At 31.5% G+C, this 24913-nt stretch overlaps 2 long non-coding RNA genes across 5 annotated transcripts; one reads left to right on the forward strand and one right to left on the reverse strand.

Moving 5' to 3' along the window:
• Window positions 1-14743: 14743 nt before the first annotated feature.
• On the reverse strand, window positions 14744-17764 carry LOC117687904 (uncharacterized). Of its 3 annotated transcripts, none has more exons than XR_004600709.2 (3): window positions 17613-17764; window positions 15083-15383; window positions 14744-14912 (listed from the first exon to the last, which is right to left on the reverse strand). It is a non-coding gene; the product is annotated as an uncharacterized lncRNA (long non-coding RNA). The 3 variants fall into 3 exon arrangements; XR_004600706.2 differs by having other exon boundaries at window positions 15083-15459; window positions 17613-17752; XR_004600705.2 differs by lacking the exon at window positions 17613-17764 and having other exon boundaries at window positions 15083-15652.
• Window positions 17765-19753: 1989 nt separating this feature from the next.
• LOC117687905 (uncharacterized) lies at window positions 19754-22721 on the forward strand. Of its 2 annotated transcripts, XR_004600711.2 has the most exons (3): window positions 19754-19811; window positions 22012-22388; window positions 22553-22721. It is a non-coding gene; the product is annotated as an uncharacterized lncRNA (long non-coding RNA). The 2 variants fall into 2 exon arrangements; XR_004600710.2 differs by lacking the exon at window positions 19754-19811 and having other exon boundaries at window positions 19818-22388.
• Window positions 22722-24913: the final 2192 nt, after the last annotated feature.

Genomic DNA, 24913 nt, shown 5'->3' on the forward strand with positions numbered 1-24913 from the left:
AAACCTAAAAAAACCCAAAATTTTAAATTGGAGAAAAATCGTCTTTGGTGTTTTCAAAAAGTAATCAGAAAGCAAATGTAATTAAAAACATGAAGTTATTTTAATGACAATGAATTAAAACTGCTTTACTGTTGAAACACGTTTAATCAGGTGTCCTGAAATTCATTTGATCGGATCTAATGCAACTGTTGAAAGTTGAAGGAAGCGAAAATTTGTTTTCTTAATTAGGAATTTATTTTTCAAGAACACACTAGGTAAGTTTGAATGTATTTATCACTCATTAAACAAAGCTGATAAATTATCACCAAACGTGAAGTTAGTACGAGATTCAAATTCAACATGGATGCCGGTGATGTCACTGCGCGTGAAGTTATTCTTGTTTCCTCTATATTAGATAAGTTTTTCAACTTCATAGGTATAGAGTGTAATTTCTATATTTAGACATATATACAGGTGTTGTATATAGGGAGAGCTTCGCTCTCACGGACCCTTTGGGCCCGTGAGAGGGCTTCGCCCTCTGTTATAAATATTATACGATTCGGTACGATCTCTTCGTAATGGTTGATGAATACAACGTGTTTTGTTAAGATGATTGGCATTTTCAGTCTAAACGGAGATTGTTTTCGCTGCCAGAAATAATTAGGTATGTATCGATATATTATGAAAATAAATAATGCTCTTTCTTTGTTTTAGTGCATGTTTCTTCTGTTTAATTGTTGAAAATGTTCTCTTTATTAACCATATTTGAGTGTCAAGTTTCGAATTATAGCAAGATATAGAGCTTTGCTCACAGAACTGAGGCCATGCTTTTGTGCATTTACATTTTAAACGCTGCATAGAAAACACCAAATTTAAAAATCTTTAGTTGAATGTAATAAACTCTTGTGAACAAAAAAATTGAATCAAACCTAGCAGAATTGTGAGCTCTGTATCTTGCTTATAATTCTACAATTGACGTTGAAATTTTGATTGATCACTAGAAATGTGTCGCTAAACGTTAAATACCGGTACAGAAATATTAAAAGGATCATGATATGCTGTAACTACTTTCTGGGGCCCCCTCCTTATACGATGAATGATATGAAATCTACACCAACATTGATTGATTTTCAGACACAATTAAATAAAAACAACTCGCTATTCTTAAGAAAATATTACAGCAGAAAATCATCTTCATTTGTAGCCCGGGGGGGGGTTAGACCTTATCAGAAATCTTGACAAGCAAAAAAAAAGGATTTTGAGTACGGCTATGTCTAACTTTGCAAAAAAAGTGGGGGGGGGGGCACCCCCGGTTCCGACGCCTATGCATTGAATATAATAGCTCTTTAACATATAAAATGACAACATTTTTCATTCGAGTGTATTCATCGATAAAGTGAGTAAGGTTATAAAACGTCACACGAGTTCACGCCTGGTAAACAACAATGGGTGTACATGTATATACATGTATTATATGTGGAAGACCAATTAAATTTTTAATTGTTTTTAATTTGAGCGCATTGAGGTACAATTTTCTTCTTTCACATATAGGATGTTGACGCATGACAAACGGGTCAAACTGACAAAGATAAATTTGCTTGTTTTGCAACAGTTTAAGTGCAAAGGGATACTTGAAACATGCAAAATATGATTGTTCAGATTACGTTTTTTTTAAACATTTTCTTTTTTTTACTCAGAGATTTTCACAGGAAACAAAAAAAGCTTTCTTATGGAGATTTATCTATTTTTCCATTCGGAAGTCTCTTGGAACACCTCACACAATTTTCAAATGCTATCATCCAGATCTTATTTTAAATCATTTGCAATACAAATCTCAATAGATTTTTATTTTACAGCCGCTTTTTCAGCCGAACAAGTCAGAGAGAGAGAGAGCGAGGAAATTCAAATACAAAAACCTGTGAACAATTTTTCATGGTCCAATACACACTTTGCAAAAGCTGTTCCCCTTTGCAGGGTCAACCCAAAGGTCAAAAGGAAAAAAACAACTTTGTCCTTCTTTATGCAACCAAATATTACAACCCTTAAACTACAAAGTCCACTGTGAGAAATATATGGGTTTTTCCCCAAAGATGGTAACCAAGGGACATAACTTCTGTAAAGTGTGGATTGGTCTATTCTGGTATGTAAATAAATCTGAAATATTTTATGTTTGTAAGTCAAGGGTTTCTGATCCGCGCCGCTCCTGTAGATCACAAACCCTTGGCTAGCAAAGGTAGGGATATTTATGAATAACTAATAATGAAGCAAAACAATCTTGAGACAGTTAAACATTATTTTGATTCTATCACTATCAGGTACCGTGGTTTCATCAATATTCGTTGAATAACTAATAATGAAGCAAAAAATCTTGAGACAGTTAAAAATTATTTTGATTCTATCACTATACATGTACTGTGGTTTCATCAATATTCGTTGAATATCAATTTTCGTGGATTTCGTTTTTGAGTTGATCCACGAAATTAAATGTCCATTGAAATGAAACTTCTATTAACTTTTCGTATTGATTGGATCATTGGCCACGAATTCACATTTCCTTGAAACTGTTACATATATTGGATAATACCTGGCTGCAGCTACATGTAGATTCTACATCGCAGATCTCTGGATAATTTCTCAGCATGAAGTATTTTAACTTTTTACTCCCTTATTTTAAATGAATTCTTGAAACATGAATTAAAGAGTAATGACGTATATTTTTTTAAAATAAGGAAATCAATTTATCTCGAGAATATTTAACTTGTATGGACAGATATTAAGATTATTTTTGGTCCCTAACTTCACTAAAATTTGTCATCCAAACACTGAATTATTGAACATTCAATGATTGATTTGCGCATTAAATCTAGGGAATTGAGATAATACCCCAGCTAATTCACATCATAAGGTGCAAATGATGTCCTTCATGTATATTGTACATACTGGGTTGTATAAATTTGTCTGACAAATGTCTTACATTTAGTGTGCAATGCATATTTATGATTGTGAATGCAGATCAGTACTTCCTATTATACATAATTTTTAAGTAATTATAATGCATATTGCTCCAAAAAATCTCCCTATTTGGTTTTATTTTTATGGCAGATTTGGGGTAATTTGAACATTTGTTGTATTTCTTAATCATATACGAATGGTTTACACATTTGGGGGGGGGGGGGTGGGTGAATTGGAATGGGGAAATATTTTACAATGTGTCTGTCAAAGATAAGGATGTCTACAAAATTAAGTTTTGATTATCTTTTGTTTTATATTGAATTAGTTATTGGTCATAACTTAATTTTTTTTTTGGATTTTGATAATTAATTTGAATTCTGAGTACAAAAGGATCTGGGTATGAGTATGTTAGGCTACGATTTGAGATGAAAACTAAAAAAAACCAAAATTACAAATTGGAGAAAAATCGTCTTTGGTGTTTTCAAAAAGTAATCAGAAAGCAAATATAATTAAAAACATGAAGTTATTTTAATGACAATGAATTAAAACTGCTTTACTGTTGAAACACGTTCAATCAGGTGTCCTGAAATTCATTTGATCGGATCTAATGCAACTGTTGAAAGTTGAAGGAAGCGAAAATTTGTTTTCTTAATTAGGAATTTATTTTTCAAGAACACACTAGGTAAGTTTGAATGTATTTATCACTCATTAAACAAAGCTGATAAATTATCACCAAACGTGAAGTTAGTACGAGATTCAAATTCAACATGGATGCCGGTGATGTCACTGCGCGTGAAGTTATTCTTGTTTCCTCTATATTAGATAGGTTTTTCAACTTCATAGGTAAAGAGTGTAATTTCTATATTTAGACATATATACAGGTGTTGTATATAGGGAGAGCTTCGCTCTCACGGACCCTTTGGGCCCGTGAGAGGGCTTCGCCCTCTATTATAAATATTATACGATTCGGTACGATCTCTTCGTAATGGTTGATGAATACAACGAGTTTTGTTAAGATGCTTTGCATTTTCAGTCTAAACGGAGATTGTTTTCGCTGCCAGAAATAATTAGGTATGTATCGATATATTATGAAAATAAATAATGCTCTTTTTTTGTTTTAGTGCATGTTTCTTCTGTTTTAATTGTTGAAAATGTTCTCTTTATTAACCATATTTGAGTGTCAAGTTTCGAATTATAGCACACAGAACTGAGGCCATGCTTTTGTGCATTTACATTTTAAACGCTGCATAGAAAACACCAAATTTAAAAATCTTAAGTTGAATGTAATAAACTCTTGTGAACAAAAGATTGAGTCAAACCTAGCAGAATTGTGAGCTCTGTATCTTGCTTATAATTCTACAATTGACGTTGAAATTTTGATTGATCACTAGAAATGTGTCGCTAAACGGTTAATACCGGTACAGAAATATTAATAGGATCATGATATGCTGTAACTACTTTCTGGGGTCCCCTCCTTATACGATGAATGATATGAAATCTACACCAACATTGATTGATTTTCAGACACAATTAAATAAAAACAACTCGCTATTCTTAAGAAAATATTACAGCAGAAAATCATCTTCATTTGTAGCCGAGGGGGGGGGGGGGGGGGGGGAGGGGGGGGGTTTAGACCTTATCAGAAATCTTGACAAGCAAAAAAAGGATTTTGAGTACGGCTATGTCTAACTTTGCAAAAAAAGTGTTGGGGGGGCACCCCCGGTTCCGACACCTATACATTGATTATAATAGCTCTTTAACATATAAAATGACAACATTTTTCATTCGAGTGTATTCATCGATAAAGTGAGTAAGGTTATAAAACGTCACACGAGTTCACGCCTGGTAAACAACAATGGGTGTACATGTATATACATGTAATATATGTGGAAGACCAATTAAATTTTTAATTGTTTTTAATTTGAGCGCATTGAGGTACAATTTTCTTTTTTCACATATAAGATTTTTTTAAAATAAATAAAATAACTAGCTAGTAGTTGAAGACTAAGATGTACCTATATGCATGCTCTCATATATAATTTGATCGCTTTATAAAGTTAGGGGGCAGAACTAAAATAAAGAGAATTGGAAGTTAACGGTGTACCCCTACCAAAATAATTAGTTTTATATCTTGTTTATGATCTTGTTTTTGAAAACAATGGTATTTCATAAAGGTACAATGTCAAAGATTAAGTGTAGGAAAATAAGTGTAAAATTTGGATACTTAATGGTATTCTTTTTTTTTTCTGCCGATGGCCATATAGCACAATATCCTTTGGACACCCATATAAAGCCTTTGTTGCTCAGGTGAGCAATGTGGCCCCATGGGATTCTTGTTTATTCTACTGTTTTGAAATATATGAAGTCTTCAAATGCCTTCCGACTTATATACAAAAAAGAATGCACGTGTATGAAGAATGAAAGGCATAGATCACAGGACACCGACAGACATTAATGTTGGACTAGAATGAACATTTTCTTATAAACTTCACGATACATCTGAAGTCTCTTCTGTTAATAGATGTTCATTCTGAAAACTTGATAATGCGATGTTGTAGATAGATAGATAGATAGATAGATAGATAGATAGATAGATAGATAGATAGATAGATAGATAGATAGATAGATAGATATAAACACAGAGTCAAAGAGGTAGATAATTTGTCGAGTAAGTACACCTTTATAATTCAGAAAGGGTGGCAAAAAAGAAGGGTCTTCAAACGACTTCTGATTTTTTAAATAGTAAAAATTTCAGATCAACAACTCGATATTTTGTTGGATGTAGGCTCTGTAAAGGTAAGAAAGCAAATATTTGTTTTATTTTAGAAATAAAGAGTTGGAAGGCTGTCGAAATTTATAAACTGAAGCAAGCCAGCACCTGTTATTCCGCCAAAGCCTCCCGAAAAAATCTCTGCTAAAAGTACCCAAGACCAGTCATATAAGCTTTTTCACTTTCATCTTCAGATTTTTTTCTAATTTTAACTAAGTACAGGATGATCATGCAGGTATTTAGAATAATCTAAACCACTGTATGTTTTAACCAAGGTGTGCAGAGTTTTGCTTATATTTTATTTTGCAATTGTTATTTATCCTTTATGGTCCCCCCACCCAAAAAAAAAATCACTGAGTTCAAGCCTACAGTCAAAAGAGGAAGACACGCGTTTAATTTCAACCAGACGAAAATTTAATTCGACTTTTTTATCAGTATATTTTAAAACCTAACATTTAAAATGATATTTTGTCAACTTTAATGTTTAGTTAGCTTTGTCGTAAACGACAAGTGATATAAATTCATGTGAAACACTACCAGCTCGGAATTGCAAAGTTTCACACTGACACTATTATGTTCTTTTCAATCCAAGTTAAAACAAAAATAGTTATATCGATAAACATAGTACAATGTGTATGCATTAAAAACAGAAAATGTGTAGCTTAAACACATTCTCCATTCCAAAGCGAGTAAAATAAAGTCAAACTACCTAATCTGTAGAAAAGATTAATGAAAAAACTGATACTAAGTATAAAGGCAGTAAAAGAAATGATACTTGTGTTTAATATAGACTGTGAAACAAATAATACTTGTATTTTATACAGGCGGGGATAAACCGTTTCGGAGTTAACGAGGCCGAGTACAGAACGAGTACGCACGCTTTCGCGCAGCGTTTCATTTGTATTGTGACGTCATCTTTTTGCTTTGTTGACGCCATGGCGTGATAGTTTCAACTGCATATATTTAGCAAAATTTGTTGAAAATAGCACGTTTGATGCGTAAAATTGATATTATATTGTGGAATAAACATAATTGTCTCGAAGTATAAGCTATATTTGGGATCGGGTCGAGAACGTGAAGAGGGTTTAGCAAGCCTAGCCCTCTGTCACGTTTTCTTAACCCGCCTAAATATAGCTTAATTCATACATTTCAAGACATATTTTATATTATTAACCCTTAATATGTGATGTTTCATATTTATTTATTACTTAAATGTGTCTGATTGTTTTAATAATACTATAAAGATCACCATTTCCGTCTTTGACAAATAAGAAAAATAGCCTTTATCTGGCAAACTGGGAAATTGGGCATACAAAAAGCAACTTTGATAAGACCCCTGGCACAAACAAGGAGGTAAAAGGGTTTTGTTTTTACCATTTGATGCCTTTAAGCAATAACTTTAATATGTAGAACAAAAAAGGAAATCCCTAGGGCAGAAGTTTAAAAAAAAATGTAAAAAAAAAATGTGCAAAATTGATACATTTCAAGCAAAATCCCATAGGGTCCTATGTTAAAAATTAACAATCTTTGAGATGACCCCTTAAACAAACGGTGTGGTAAATGTCTTATTTTTTTTTTATCTTAAGATGATAATTATATCAGTAGAAATTCATGTAAAAAATTTCATTAAAAAATCTAGGGCAGAAAAAGTTAGATCTGGCCTCGTTAGGTGTTTTCAGAGAATTTAATATATCACAAACCTTGATTCATATAAAACAATCAAGTTTCAGAAGTAAACGATACATATTCATAATATTTAGTCTGCTTTAGACTTCACACTATTTACAAACGGTAAGCCTATAATTTTTTTCTATTTTCTTTTATTATTTTCTTTTTTGATGTTGCTTTTTTGTGCCTTTGAGTGACTGAAGCCTTACTATTCTTTAAGGGACAAAGTTATCAATTAAACAGATGTATCTTTGGTATTAATGTCTCTTAAAAACACAAAGAACTATTGTAGAACCTCGGTCACCATTCAAACAGTCGTAGTTTTGACTTGAATTTGCAATGTATTGCAATTTTTTAAGTTGGTTGAATATTCTTTTTAAACAGTATATACGACCTCTGAATAAACACCAAAACTACAACAAAACTCATGATCAGGAACACTGCTTTAATTATGTTAGATGCTGTATCCCATGGGGAACATGTCTACATACAGTGAAACACTATGTTACATATTTACTAGTAATTATTGAAGACAGTTTTAACTGAAGAAGAAAAAATGTTCTCAGTAATTGCTTTGACTATTACCTGCAGTTTTATAGGAAAAGTTTTGTCTTCTACATGAAAACCTGTAAATTTCTTACCTTTTTTTTGCATTCGACGAATCATTCACATCGCTTGAAATCAGGTACTAAAAATCAATAACTGTCTGTAAAGTCTGATGATATAATTATCTGTTTCTTAACAAAGCCGGAAACGTGTTTTTCTCTACATTCAACTTACTTGTATTTATTCTGAGTGTCATTTAATTCAGAGGTAACAATCATGTTTTGTATGGTTTTAAACACCTCAATTGAGTACATAATGAATGATGTTTTTAAAGGTATTTCAACAATACACGTACCAGCAGATGTTCTGAAAGGAGATGGATCCTAAGACATATCGTGATTAAAAAAATTCCAACGTTGAATATCGGAAACATACAAAACATTCTAAATCAGCCAACGACATTGGCACCGATGCCAATTGCTTTAACTTTGTAGAATACAAAGGAATACGACTACAGCCAATCGTATGTAGTTTAATAATAAATCCGACGTAAAACCCGGTGCCGGTGCAAAAGTGGCATTTGTGCACCCGTCTAAGCTGCATGTATCGAAAATTTCAAATATGCCATATGATAGAACAATGCCTAAAGTGTTTATAACCATATTTGTTGTTAATTTATCTCACCTGTCAGTTAGGTGAGATATTTACCTTTAAAAGATAAATTTCTACGGGAAAATAAGTTTTCCCAATAAGAAAAACAATTTTCCAATAGGTTGTTTAGAATATCTTACCGGAGTAAAAGAATGATGCATATCTTTTACAATTTTTTTGCTTTGCAATTGTATGTTGTAAAAGAAATGTTTGAACTGATTGCACGACTACAACAAGGCCTATGTAGTATACAGCGAGACATGACTACAACTAGACCTATACAGAGAACCACCTTTACAAGAAGACCCAAGTTACAGTAGTATACCGTGAGACATCTACTCATCTTGACATTTTATAATATTCCTTAAAATAACTGCATACGTACTTGAACTATTTAGAGTAGTTACCCTTTGCAATTACTTTTAAATTAAAATCGTTTAATGGAAGCTTTTGATATCGTAAACTCGAAGCTTCCATTAAACTATTTTACATTAATGTAAAAGGTGAATGTAGTTGAATTAACGTAACTTCTACTCGTTTTTTATAAATCTTTCTTTTCTTCAAAAATACTTTAATGCGTCACAATCAACAATGACACCTATAACTATTTTGATGTTACAATTCAAATAAATTTAAACGCATCTGTTTAAACGAAATGTATTGTCGAAAATCAAAATTACAATCATAAGAGATCGATTTTTGCAAGTTTTAAAACATATATTTTTAACAAACTGAGTAACTAATCATGTGTGTAAACCATTCAAATATATAACAAAATTATATAACAAATTATTCAATTATACCTATGTCGTTCATTATTCATAATACTTCCACTTAAAAAAAAAGTAATTGTTTGAAAAAAAATGTAAGTGCATATAATTTAGAAAGATACAAACAGATATAAATAAGCGAAAAAAATATGATATAGCGCTAACAAACTATCCTACATCAAATATGAATTGTGTAAAAAAATGTGTGTATTTGGTGTTTATGAAGCTTGGTGCGTCAGTGATACATAACTTTAAGTTAACACGTACATGTTTCTGTTTCTAATACTGACTGATAATTAAACTTACCTGTCAAGGTGTCCTGTCTCGAAAAACATTTGTAAACACTCAAATTGTTGTTGATGCTTGATCCGCCCACTATACCATCAATGTTATTATTATAACTCAGTATACAGTGTGTACTTCTTAATTGTGTTATAAAAGGTGAGACAGAAACTGACCGTCTCACTTTAACAGATGTACAGTTTTGGTTAATCCATCACAGTCCAAGATGTGTGACATTTCATTCGTGTATATTTTATGTTGTCCTTTGCATTGTTTTTGTTTGATGCCTTGTATAGTGTTTTCCACCACACCAGGTCACAACTGAACCATTTTAGCAGGGTATTGCTGTCAACAGATAGAGAGAGAGAGAAAGAGAGAGAGAGAGAGAGAGAGAGAGATTATTATTTTGTTTGTAACATTTTATGTTTATTATAGAAAATACATTTAGGTTTTTGGTTGATTATTTTATGATGTCATAAACTAGCCTTCGGGGTAATTCTTGCTGAGCTTACTTTCATTTTTTCTGGAGAAAGGCAAAAAGGGAAGATGTGTTAACTCCTCTGTAAAGAAGAATTAACAAGCACGGTGTGCCCTTACTAAAGTATGTGTATTTGTTTATTGTTTTGGTATTTATAATAGTAGTTGTATGTGTAAACAAATTCTATTATCTATTGATATTGAAATATGTAATTTTATTAAGTTTTTTAAATGAGAAATTGACAAACCTGAATTTACATGTATTATACAAAGGATAGGGGATACTACTATACTTAAATGAGTAATAATGAGTATTGGGTGTACATGTATTTACATTGTATATTACAAGTGTGGTAAACAAAATTATTTTATTTTTATTTTTAGGAACTGTCATCGTTTATGTGTGTATATATATGCTGATACCAATTATTGGAAATAAAGAATCTCAACACAATATTGTTAGTGTTACATTTGGCGTCGCCGGTAGGATTCCGTTCGGTTTCCCTAGGAAGACTTCCAGAAGGAAGACAACTAAGATACAAGTTGACCATGCACATTGTAAACAGTGAGTTAATAGTGATATCAGTTCAGTGTGAGTAGTGTTCACAACAATATAAAGTTCATCAGACAGAGTTTTATCATCTCTGGACAACTTTAACGAGTCATAATGGAGTAAGAGGTAAAGAAGTTACAGAATCAAATCAAGAACAAAGAGCCTAAAGGATCCCAAGTGCTAGTTGTATATGGAGACTCAGATGTCTACAATAGGATTTCCGATATGAGAGAACACATACAGTCAACTAAATCGAAAGATGATTTTGTAGTTTTCATCATGGACCATCTGACTGTATCAAGGAAATCAGAAGTTAAACACTTACCTATAGAGGAGAGAAAACGGGAAACAAATATTGGATATTCTGAAGACTTTGTTTGAAATCAAAGAAATAAGTACACAACGTTTCCAAACATTTTATCAACGAAACCAAAGACAGGATGATGAAGATCAATTAAATGACCCAAAATTAGAGCCTTCTCAGTGAGAAGTCGATCTGTTAAGGAATCGGACCAATACTCAAGCTGAACGGTTTGATGGTCGAAAGTTCCTCAAGGATTTTTTTGTAAGCCGACATAGTGTGTTTGCACACCTATTGCTTTTGTCTATTTCAAACAACTGTGTTTTAAATCAAAGCCAAATAACGCATTGTCAATAAGATCCTTCGCTCTGACATTTCTAACATTTCTGGTTCATACATAAAAAATTCGCTTTGACAAGTTTTGACATTTGTTTTGACTTTCATCAGAAGAAATTGTCTGTTTAAAAGCGCATGGTTTTTTCATAGAAGGAATGACGCTTCTGTATTTTCTCTACAGTTTTACCTACTGTTTTTAAAGATTGCTTTTCGTGCATACAGAAATTTGTTCAGTGTTTACAGAAAACGCGATTACAAGTAAAACAAAACGTTTAAGAAGCCCTTCTACTATAGATCCCACAAGACTTATGGTTTAGTTTTTCGCGATCAATATATCATATATCCTTTATGCTTTAGTGCCTTTAAAGGGCTTATATGGACTTCTTTACAATTGTAACAACAATAACAAAAGTACTCTGTGTCCCTGAAACTTTTAGCAAATATGCACTCAATATTTGGCGCAAACTTCATCCATGATTTAGGAGGTCTTGGTAAAAAAAATATATTAAAAAAGTTTTCCTTTTTATATTCAAAAGACTACAGTTATGTGTATTTCTTCTAAATTCAATGTAGAAAATTCTCTACAACAACGCTCTTGTAAACAGCTCCTTTCTATACCAGGAATGATTAGATTAATTAACATGATTTTTTTTTTTAAAAAGAGGGAATAAAACCGCAGCATTCTAATGAGTGTAAATAACAAATATTTATCTTTTGTGGAAATAATCGAATAAATTAAGAAATCTTCACTGTAACGATGATATTTGTATTTGTTTTTGTTCTATAATTAAACATATGCAGGAGAAGATCCTATAAGACACGAACATATGTCACTTGTCAATGCTCATCAGTTGTATGACAGTAATAAAATAATATGCATGTACTTTATAATGTACATTTTCATTCTCCAAAGATAAACAAAAGTAATGAAATCAATTTGCAATAGAAAAAATATTTCAATCTGATGTAAATAAAACAAAATTGATAATTGACTTATTTCCTGTTTATTTTCATAAAATTGTAGTTACACAAAACCACATAGAGGCTTGGAACCTAACGACAGATTGCGACTGCAAGGCTAGTTACTTTGTTGTTTAAATTATGTACAGAATATTTCATTGTAAACTTTTTTTTACTAAATGCATAGCTGCTGCGCATAACTCAATCAGATTTAAATGGGCCAATAAAGGTTGCGTAACAGATTTGTCAGTATCTGATTTCACAGAGCGTTAAGGGTTTGTATATTTTTTTTTTATCATGATGTAAGGGACATGAAATGAAATCTATGCTTCTTCATCGAACATTGTATAAATCAGGAACGATATTCAAACTTTTTTTTAATTACACACACTTACTCAAACCATATATGTATACGTAATGGGTATCTAAAGCTCCATTCGAAATGAAGTTTAAATTTTACATGATACCAACCATGCTTTACATCAAATTATGATGTTTCATATAATCATGAGGTAGATAAGTTATCTAGTTATTTCTAAAGATGAATACATTTTTGAATGTCAGTTGTTAATTTTCAAGCTGGATACAAAGCTCAAATTCTTTTTTCCCTTCATTTTGTTAACATAATAATATGAAAAGAAATTGATTTTAGCATAGTAAATGTAAGCTCGAGATCTTTAGATTTACGGACAGTTGTTGTTTTTATATGCCAAAGAAATACATTTTCTTACATATAAAAAAAATTCGCAATTCATTGCAATCAAAAACAAGCAATACTTTTTAACTGATTCACTCAAATTCCCTAATTCCCTACACAATTATGCAAATAATTGATACCAAAATGATTAATATATATTCTATTAATGTTTCCAACTAGCTTACAAAATCTTTTGAATACGGCTACAATCCCTTTTAAGTGAATAAGTGTGGATTTTCTTACTTGTAAAAGAAACGACTCTGTACCTGCAAGTTAACAATAGAATCAACCTTTATATTTGGTTGATATATGCGTAGTTTAAAATAAACTTAAAATTTCTTATATAAAAACATTTGCATAGTTTCAAAAATACATTTGATATACATGACGTTTACCAACAGTTTTAAAAACCTTGCATTTGAGTTCATTTAACTTTCCTAAATATATGGTATCAACCCAAAGCTATTGAATGTATGAAATAAAAGTTCATGCACGCAGTGGTTTTTTTTAAGTAAATAGTAATACAGTATTTAGAAATAATACATAATAGAAAGAAATTATAAACACTGAACAGGGATTTTTTTCTGAGGAAAGAAAAATCGCTTTGTATGTTTGCTTTAACACGACGCCTAACATTCAAATAGAAGGTCCGTACTTAAACATCGACAACATAATTTTAAAAAAAAAAAATAATTTTGCTCGAATGACTGTATGCTATTAACACCTGTGATTAGAATAAAAAAAATCAATTTAATTTTTACTGGTAACACATTTAAGAAATATCATTTTGGTATTGTTAATCCTTTTTATACTGTGAAGATCAGATATCATTCAATAGTGTGTGTGTTAACAATATCATATAAAATCGCATACAACTAAACATGATATCGTAAATGAAGGATTCATGGTCAAAACCACTAAATTTTTCTTCAGCTTTTTGTTTAATATTTTTTTGTAACTAATTGGATCTAACGGCTTTGCGAGACCACGGCGTATGTTTTTGCAAGTTCTATGATTGAGAATACGTTTAAGTGGGCATAATTGCTTGGGTTTGCTACAGCATATGGACACATCAATCAGCACCCAACCCCCACCCCTGTCCCCCATAAAAAAAAACCTTCTGTCTCTGTCGTTTAAAACTAATCTGTTTTTGGCAATGGTTGTGTCTTTGTATGTCTGTGTTATTAAAATGTCCTATAAGACAAAACTTGATGCCTATCCCCTACGTTTATAAGCAGTCATCGCCAACTAAAACTGAAGAAAACAACTATACTGAGTGTATTTGTCATTTCAGTGGGAAAATCGCTACATTTATTTTGTTATATTTTTTTTTTCATCTTTGATATTGTACTCTTTTCGTAATGTTCAATATTTGTTTGGCATCAGACAGTCATATTTTAATGGCAACGGCAAAATCCTGAATTAAAATGATACCTGAATACTGTGGCCATAAGTATACCGATAGTCTTATAAACGCTTTATTTTACCTCCCATTATAATGCCATGTTTATATCTGGTAGAAACATTGATTCTGATAAGTAGGATTATAATGACTAATTTCAAATGTTAATCAACAAACAATGCTTTTATAAGTCTTCAAAGAGATTTACAATGCATTAGTAACCAAATATATCAAAGATCACTACAGGAAACGGCATCATCAAACCGACATTGCTTGATAACAATAATAGAGAAAAGAAAAACATTATTATAATGAAATGCGAAGAAGTTTGCGTGGTTTTAAAAATTTGATTTTGTGATGGTACATGATACTTGAAATGAACAAAAGAAAACTAAACCATTATTATTTGCATGATTTCTTAGTTTATTGTCAAAGCGTTAACAGCATGATAAACTCTGATCAGATATACATTCCTTGTGTATTGGCATTTCGAATAATAAAATGGCACTGCAGTTATCGCTCATGTTTTCTAATTCTGTTTTATAAAATCAATCTTAGCGTGTTCCATCTGAAAGGAAAAAATGATTTGAATTCAACAATAAAGAAGCAACATGTCCTAACGATAAATAGCAAAGGCAGGAATAGCTGATATTCTGTGTATGAAGATCCAGGGTAGTAACAAATTCAAAACGACACTCAAATTTAGGAATGTGAACTTGAACTTAATTTAACACTTACTACTTCACAGAACGTTTTCGTTTTCCCGCTAGTGAAGCTCCCACGCCTCCAAATTCAGCTTTAGCACCCTTTATCTCAGCTCTTGCACCTCCGAATTCGGCGCTTGCACCTCCAAATTCAGCTTTAGCACCCTTTATCTCAGCTCTTGCACCTCCGAATTCGGCCCTTGCACCTCCAAACTCGGCTCTTGCACCTCCTATTCCAGCTTTAGCACCACTTGGTGGAACTTTACCACCATTTACAATACGCGCAATTCCAGCAAAAATATCTCCAATTCCATCGAAAATATTTTTAAGGGGATCTGAAAAAACATCAACAATACCTAAGTTGAAAATCAGAAAACAACCCAACAGAAAAGTAAGTGCAGCCGATTTCATCTGAAAAAAAACCCACATTGACATGGATTAGTGGAATTATTACATGTAGACATATGACTTAAAATAATAAGGATTTGTAGTGTATTTATTTTCTTGCTTCCTTTAAAATGCTAAGACTTGATATTTTATTATCAAGTGGAAAACCACATATCGATTAATTTTTAGCACATCTTACAGGAATAACATTCTTGAAATATACCTTATATTATGCCTAGCACAGGAAAAACAATGCCATTGAATCAAGTTAACTTTGACTGAAAGGTAAGATATAGATAACAGCTCTGTCATTCAGTCATTGATCAAAGCCTTTCGGTTTACATTAAGTTGGCTGAATTGTATAGTTTCATCTTGTGTTGTTTCTTTTTTTTAACTTTTCAGTAATGACCCTTTACATAATATTCTAAACATTTTTACTTATTCAAAACAATAAATTCTTGTACATAAGAGACCAAACAATAGAAATGTTATGTTAAACTTTTAATTTATTTATACATTTCAGTAAATGCTATAGAATTTAATCACTCCTTTGCTATCAATTTTTGCATTCTTCAATTTGCCTGTACATTTATTGTTGTATAACTATTGCCTTGACCATACATCGGTATGTTTAGAACAGTATGCTACATGTGTAACTGTTTGTTTTAGATGTATACATTACTTTCGTAATGCTAATTTTGTATGAAAATGGTTCATTCATTTTTTTTCCACCAAGGGAACGTATGTTCAATATTTTTTTTATTATTTGATATCTTTCAGTTGTATTGTTTTCTAGTTTATGAAAAGTTTTGTAGGGTTGGATTAAGATAGCTCTATACGTCAACATTTATAATTTTCAAGAAACTACGTAACAAGATGGCGATTTCACTGTTTTGATAAATTTTTTGTATCAATATTATGCATAGTTTTCGCCAATTTTAACTCTATACTTTTAACTGAATGTGTAACTACTATGATTAATATACTGTTCTTGTAAATGTTCAATATACATGCATGTACTAACATGCACAAGGGTTGATCCCAAAGTAATGTCACACCATGCGACACGTTTTACGCTGGCGCTGTATTGTATATAATGATACATCAAAACTTTACTTATCAAAATTCTGATTTAAAGTACAATTTTGAATAAATTTCATTGAACACTTGACAAGATATTGATGTTTGTAGGATGATATATACGCCGCGTCATGAATTAACGTCTTTTTATAGATTTGTATTTATGCGTAAACTACAAGCTTCCAAAATTTAAAAAAGACCAAACCAACACAATATTTTGAAACATATATACCATATACTTTTTCTAACTGTTTTAAAAATTTAGGGACCGTTACCGTCCATTTCGGACATATACACAATGCCCTTTATCTCTAAATCAAGGAATAAAATACTGGACTTGCGAACAGAGATACGAGGCATTTTTTGCTTCGATGGATAGAAATCATTAGAAAATGTGCTGGAACTGACATATCAATCTAAAATTGAGAGCGAATGAAAAAGGTTCCCTTAACATGGTTCCAATATGTAATAAAAGCATATGTCTCGTTAATAAATAAATTAAATAGACGGAAGGTATTCGCTCTGAAGGAATGTTAAAACTAGGTTCTTACGTCATGAGCTGTATCATAAAGCTACGTTAAATTCATAACTTCTTGAAGAGACCTCGACAAACTGATCGCACATTAAATAATATCCATCATATTACCCCATCGATTACAAAAAGAGTAATTAGTTACTTTATGAATAAAAATGGATAAAAAATTCAAATAGAGCCTCGTGGCCAAAGATCTAGAAATGACGTCGCTAGCGTGCAGCGACTATCCTTGCTTCACGCTCTAAAAATACATTATCTTCAGATATATTTATCATTATGCATTAAAATTTATAAATCTGAACTGAATTAGGTAGATATCTCGAATCACAAGTTTTTTGACACTTTACGCGTATTTTTCACTATTTTATTGCATCTGTGACATTACGTTTGGATCAACTCTCGTATCATGTTCCTATATTATTAATATGTAAACTTATGAGACGATTGTCTTACTGAAATAAAAGAATTATATTAATCGAGTAGTTATTTGCTGATTTGATCTATTCTAAGGTTAAGTGAGCCACCTTAATTGCAATGTTTACAAAATACAACAATTGATAACCTTTTAAAAGACAGTCCTATAATTATGACAATTTATTGTAATAAATTTTCCATTTATACCCTACTGTTAAAAAAAACCGGTAAAGCCGGTGTGGGGGTTGCTGCTATAAAAACAACTCATGAATATTTATATAACTGTTTCAAAATAACACAATTAAGTGACCACAAAAGAGTAACATAAAAAGCCATGACAAACAATATCTCTTGTTAGTTGTCAGCTTTAAATGTGACTGTAAAGTCTAAAAAGTTGACAGTCCTATAATTATGACTATTAATTGTAATAAATTTTCCATTCATATTTTTCTGTAAAAAAACCCCAACTTTTTGGGGGTTGCTGCCAAAAAACAACTCATGAATATTTATATGTCTTTCAAAATAACACAATCAAGTGACGACAACAGATTAAAAGGTTTTATCCGTTTCGTATTTAAATCACTGTAAAAAAAATAAGCAAAATGCACTTAAAATTTGTTTTTGTTTACCCCATCTAATGCGTTCTGAGCTAGACAATGGACAAATTGTAAGTGTTTAGATATTACATGAATACATGCTTCAATTAAAAAATGTTGTGTAGGTGGGGAACTTACACTTACAATTTGACGATTGTCTAGCTCAGACCGCATTAGATGGGGTAAACAAAAACAAATTTTAAGTGCATTTCGCTTTTCTTTTTACACTGATTTAAATACGAAACGGATAAAACCTTTCAATCTGTTGTCGTCACTTGATTGTGTTATTTTGAAAGTCATATAAATATTCATGAGTTGTAGACGGAAGGTATTCGCTCTGAAGGAATGTTAAAACTAGGTTCTTACGTCATGAGCTGTATCATAAAGCCACGTTAACTTCATGACTTCTTGAAGAGACCTCGACAAACTGATCGCACATTAAATAATATCCATCATATTACCCCATCGATTACAAAAAGAGTAATTAGTTACTTTATGAATAAAAATGGATAAAAAATTCAAATAGAGCCTCGTGGCTAATTTTTATAGAGTACCAAATTGCGAAATTCTACAAGAACGCCAAAGATCTAGAAATGGCGTCGCTAGCGTGCAGCGACTATCCTTCCTTCACGCTCTAAAAAAATACATTATCTTCAGATATATTTAACATAATGCATTAAAATTTATATATCTGAACTGATTTAGTTAAATATCTCGAAGCACAAGTTTTTTGTCTCTTAACGCGGATTTTTCACTATTTTATTGCATCTGTGTCATTGCGTCTGCATCAACTCTCGTATCATGTTCCTATATTATTAATATGTAAACTTATGAGACGATTGTCTTACTGAAATAAAAGGGCGCCTGTAAAGTGCGAAACGAAATAGAAACGAAACGAAACGAAACAAAATCGAACGAAACGAAACAAAACCAATCGAAACGAAACAAAACGAATCGAAACCAAACGAAACGAAACCAAAAATCGAAACGAAACGAAACGGAATTTAAACAAAACTAATATCAATTTTGACCTCATAAAAGTGAAAATAAATTCAGTGAAATAAGTTTTTGAACCATAAAATATAACTACATGTATGTTTCAGATTGCCGCTGTAAATTTTGGAGCCGATTATCCGAAATTTGGAAAAATTATATAATTATGTAAATAACTGATGTACATTCCTATACGTTTCAATGTTTCTAATTTTTTTCATTAAATGATATTCAGACGTTGAGAGAGAGAGAGAGAGAGAGAGAGAGAGAGAGAGAGAGAGAGAGAGAGAGAGAGATGCCTTATAACTTATCAGCGACATCACATAGCAAAATATATACACAAGTATAGGGGAGACATAGAAATAAAGAGAAATAGAGATAGAGATGATGATGATGATGATGATGATGATGATGGGGACATAAAAGGTATGGAAATGTTCTGGGTTTTTTTACGGAAAAATATGAATGGAAAATGTATTACAATAAATTGTCATAATTATAGGACTGTCAACTTTTTAGACTTTACAGTCACATTTAAAGCTGACAACTAACAAGAGATATTGTTTGTCATGGCTTTTTATGTTACTCTTTTGTGGTCACTTAATTGTGTTATTTTGAAACAGTTATATAAATATTCATGAGTTGTTTTTATAGCAGCAACCCCCACACCGGCTTTACCGGGTTTTTTTTAACAGCAGGGTATAAATGGAAAATTTATTACAATAAATTGTCATAATTATAGGACTGTCTTTTAAAAGGTAAGCAATTGTTGTATTTTGTAAACATTGCGATTAAGGTGGCTCACTTAACCTTAGAATAGACCAATTCAGCAGATAACTACTCGATTAATATAGTTCTTTTATATCAGTAAGACAATCGTCTCATAAGTTTACATATTAATAATATAGGAACATGATACGAGAGTTGATCCAGACGCAATGACACAGATGCAATAAAATAGTGAAAAATACGCGTTAAGAGACAAAAAACTTGTGCTTCGAGATATCTAACTAAATCAGTTCAGATATATAAATTTTCATGCATTATGTTAAATATATCTGAAGATAATGTATTTTTTTAGAGCGTGAAGCAAGGATAGTCGCTGCACGCTAGCGACGCCATTTCTAGATCTTTGGCGTTCTTGTAGAATTTCGCAATTTGGTACTCTATAAAAATTAGCCACGAGGCTCTATTTAAATTGTTTATCCATCTTTATTCATAAAGTAACTAATTACTCTTTTTGTAATCGATGGGGTAATATGATGGATATTATTTAATGTGCGATCAGTTTGTCGAGGTCTCTTCAAGAAGTTATGAATTTAACGTAGCTTTATGATACAGCTCATGACGTAAGAACCTAGTTTTAACATTCCTTCAGAGCGAATACCTTCCGTCTTTTTAATTTATTTATTAACGAGACATATGCTTTTATTACATATTGGAACCATGTTAAGGGAACATTTTTCATTCGCTCTCAATTTTAGATTGATATGTCAGTTCCAGCACATTTTCTAATGATTTCTATCCATCGAAGCAAAAAATGCCTCGTATCTCTGTTCGCATGTCCAGTATTTTATTCCTTGATTTATAGATAAAGGGCATTGTGTATATGTCCGAAACGGACGGTAACGGTCCCTAAATTTTTAAAACAGTTAGAAAAAGTATATGGTATATCTGTTTCAAAATATTGTGTTGGTTTGGTCTTTTTTAAATTTTGGAAGCTTGTAGTTTACGCATAAATACAAACCTATAAAAAGACGTAAATTTATGACGCGGCGATGTCACGTATATATCATCCTACAAACATCAATATTTTGTTAAGTGTTCAACGAAATTTATTCAAAATTGTACTTTAAATCAGAATTTTGATAAGGAAAGTTTAGATGTATCATTATATACAATACAGCACCAGCGTAAAACGTGGCGCATGGTGTGACATTACTTTTGGATCAACCCTTGTACATGTTAGTACATGCGTGTATATTGAACATTTACAAAAAATGTATATTAATCATAGTAGTTACACATTCAGTTAAAAAGTAAAGAGTTAAATTGGCGAAAACTATGCATAATATTGATACAAAAATTTATCAAAACAGTGAAATCGCCATCTTGTTACGTTGTTTCTTGAAAATTATAAATGTTGACGTATAGAGCTATCTTAATCCAACCCTACAAAACTTTCCATATTGTAGAAAACAATACAACTGAAAGATATCAAATAATAATAAAGAAAATATTGAACATATGTTCCCTTGGTGAAAAAAAATGAATGAACCATTTTCATACAAAATTAGCATCACGAAAGTAATGTAAACATCTACAACAATCAGTTACACATGTAGCATACTGTTCTAAACATACCGATGTATGGTCAAGTCAATAGTTATACAACAATAAATGTACAGGCAAATTGAAGAATATAAAAATTGATAGCAAAGGAGTTAAATTCTATAGCATTTACTGAAATGTATAAATAAATGAAAAGTTTAACGTAACATTTCTATTGTTTGGTCTCTTATGTACAAAATTTATTGTTTTGAATAAGTAAACATGTTAAGAATATTATGTAAAAGGTCATTACTGAAAAGTTAAAAAAAAGAAACAACACAAGATGAAACTATACAATTCAGCCAACTTAATGTAAACCGAAAGGCTTTGATCAACAACTGAATGACAGAGCTGTTATCTATATCTTACCTTTCAGTCAAAGTTAACTTGATTCAATGGCATTGTTTTTCCTGTGCTAGGCATAATATAAGGTATATTTCAAGAATGTTATTCCTGCAAGATGTACTAAAAATTAATCGATATGTGGTTTTCCACTTGATAATAAAATATGAAGTTTTAGCATTATAAAGGAAGCAAGAAAATAATTACACTACAAATTCTTATTATTTTAAGTCATATGTCTACATGTAATAATTCCACTAATCCATGTCAATGTTTTTTTTTCAGATGAAATCGGCTGCACTTACTTTTCTGTTGGGTTGTTTTCTGATTTTCAACTTAGGTATTGTTGATGTTTTTTCCGATCCCCTTAAAAATATTTTCGATGGAATTGGAGATATTTTTGCTGGAATTGCGCGTATTGTAAATGGTGGTAAAGTTCCTCCAAGTGGTGCTAAAGCTGGAATAGGAGGTGCAAGAGCCGAGTTTGGAGGTGCAAGGGCCGAATTCGGAGGTGCAAGAGCTGAGATAAAGGGTGCTAAAGCTGAATTTGGAGGTGCAAGCGCCGAATTCGGAGGTGCAAGAGCTGAGATAAAGGGTGCTAAAGCTGAATTTGGAGGCGTGGGAGCTTCACTAGCGGGAAAACGAAAACGTTCTGTGAAGTAGTAAGTGTTAAATTAAGTTCAAATTTCTAAATTTGAGTGTCGTTTTGAATTTGTTACTACCCTGGATCTTCATACACAGAATATCAGCTATTCCTGCCTTTGCTATTTATCGTTAAGACATGTTGCTTCTTTATTGTTAAATTCAAATCATTTTTTCCTTTCAGATGGAATACGCTAGGATTGATTTTATAAAACAGAATTAGAAAACATGAGCGATAACTGCAGTGCCATTTTATTATTCGAAATGCCAATACACAAGGAATGTATATCTGATCAGAGTTTATCATGCTGTTAACGCTTTGACAATAAACTAAGAAATCATCCAAATAATAATGGTTTAGTTTTCTTTTGTTCATTTCCAGTATCATGTACCATCAAAAAAATCAAATTTTTAAAACCACGCAAACTTCTTCGCATATCATTATAATAATGTTTTTCTTTTCTCTATTATTTTTATCAAGCAATGTCGGTTTGATGATGCCGTTTCCTGTAGTGATCTTTGATATAATTGGTTACTTATACATTGTGAATCTCTTTGAAGACTTAAAAAAGCATTGCCTGTTAGTTAACCTTTGAAATTGGTCATTATAATCATACTTATCCGAATCAATGTTTCTACCAGATATAAACATGGCATTATAATGGGAGGTAAAATAAAGCGTTTATAAAACTATCGGTATACTTATGGCAAAAGTATGCAGGTATCATTTTAATTCAAGATTTTGCTGTTGCCATTAAAATGTAACTGTCCGATGCCAAAAGAATATTGAACATTACGAAAAGAGGACTATATCAAAGATGAAAAAAAAAATAAAACAAAATAAATGTAGCGATTTTCCCACTGAAATGACAAATACACTCAGTATAGTTGTTTTCTTTAGTTTTAGTTGGCGATGATTGGTCATGCCTGCTTATAAACGTACATTGTAGGAGACAGGCATCAAGTTTTGTCTTATAGGACATTTTAATAACACAGACATATAAAGATACAACCATTGCTAAAAACAGATTAGTTTTATACGAAATAGACAGAAGGGTTTTCTTTTTATGAGGGGCAGGGGTGGGGGTTAGGTGCTGATTGATGTGTCCATATGCTGTAACAAACCCCAGCAATTATGCCCACTTAAACGTATTCTCCCCATCATAGAACTTGCAAAAACATACGCCGTGGTCTCGCAAAGCTGTTAGATCCAATTAGTTACAAAAAATATTCCACAAAAAGCTGAAGAAAATTAAGTGGATTTGACCGTGAATCCTTCATTTACGATATCATGTTTAGTTGTATGCGATTTTATATGATATTGTTAACAAACACACCATTGAATGATATCTGATCTTCACAGTATAAAAAGGATTAGCAATACCAAAATAATATTTCTTAAATGTGTTACCAGTAAAAATTAAATTGAATTTTTTTATTCTAATCACAGGTGTTAATAGCATACAGTCATTCGAGCAAAAAGATTACTTTAAAAAAAATAAATTATGTTGTCGATGTTTAAGTACGGACCTTCTCTTTGAATGTTAGGCGTCGTGTTAAAGCAAACATAGAAAGCGATTTTTCTTTCCTCAGAAAAAATCCCTGTTCAGTGTTTAAAATGTCTTTTTATTATGTATTATTTTTAAATACTGTATTATTATTTATTTAAAAAGAAACCACTGCGTGCATGAATTTTTATTTCATACATTCAATAGCTTTGCGTTGATACCATATATATAGGAAAGTTAAATGAACTCAAATGCAAGGTTTTCAAAACTGTTGGTAAACGTCATGTATATCAAATGTATTATTGAAACTATGCAAATGTTTTTATATATTAAGAAATTTTAAGTTCGCTTAAACTACGCATATATCAACCAAATATTAAGGATGATTCTACTCTAAACTTGCAGGTACAGAGTCGTTTCTTTTACAAGTCAAGAAAATCCACACTTATTCACTTAAAAGGGATTGTAGACGTATTCAAAAGATTTTGTAAGCTAGTTGGAAACATTAATAAAATATATATTAGTCATTATGGTATCAATTATATGCATACTTGTGTAGGGAATCAGGGAATTTGAGTGAATCAGTTAAAACGTATTGCTTGTTTCTGATTGCAATGAATTGCGAATTGTTTTATATGTAAGAAAGTGTATTTCTTTGGCATAAAAAAAACAACTGTCCGTAAATCTAATGATCTCGAGCTTACATTTACTATGCTAAAAGCATTTTCTTTTCATATTATTATGTTAACAAAATGAAGGGAAAAAAAGAATTTGAGCTTTGTATCCAGCTTAAAAAATTGACAAATGACATTCAAAAATGTATTCATCTTTAGAAATAACTAGATAATTCATCAACCTCATGATTATATGAAACATCATAATTTGATGTAATGCATGGTTGGTATAATGTAAAATTTAAAGTTTGAATATCGTTCCTGATTTAAACAATGTTCGATGAAGAAGCATACATTTTATTTCATGTCCCTTACATCATGATAAAAAATATATATATACACTTAACGCTCTGTGAAATCAGA

This window comes from Magallana gigas, chromosome 1 (genome assembly GCF_963853765.1).
Source record: "Magallana gigas chromosome 1, xbMagGiga1.1, whole genome shotgun sequence".
Classification (NCBI taxonomy): Eukaryota; Metazoa; Mollusca; class Bivalvia; order Ostreida; family Ostreidae; genus Magallana; species Magallana gigas.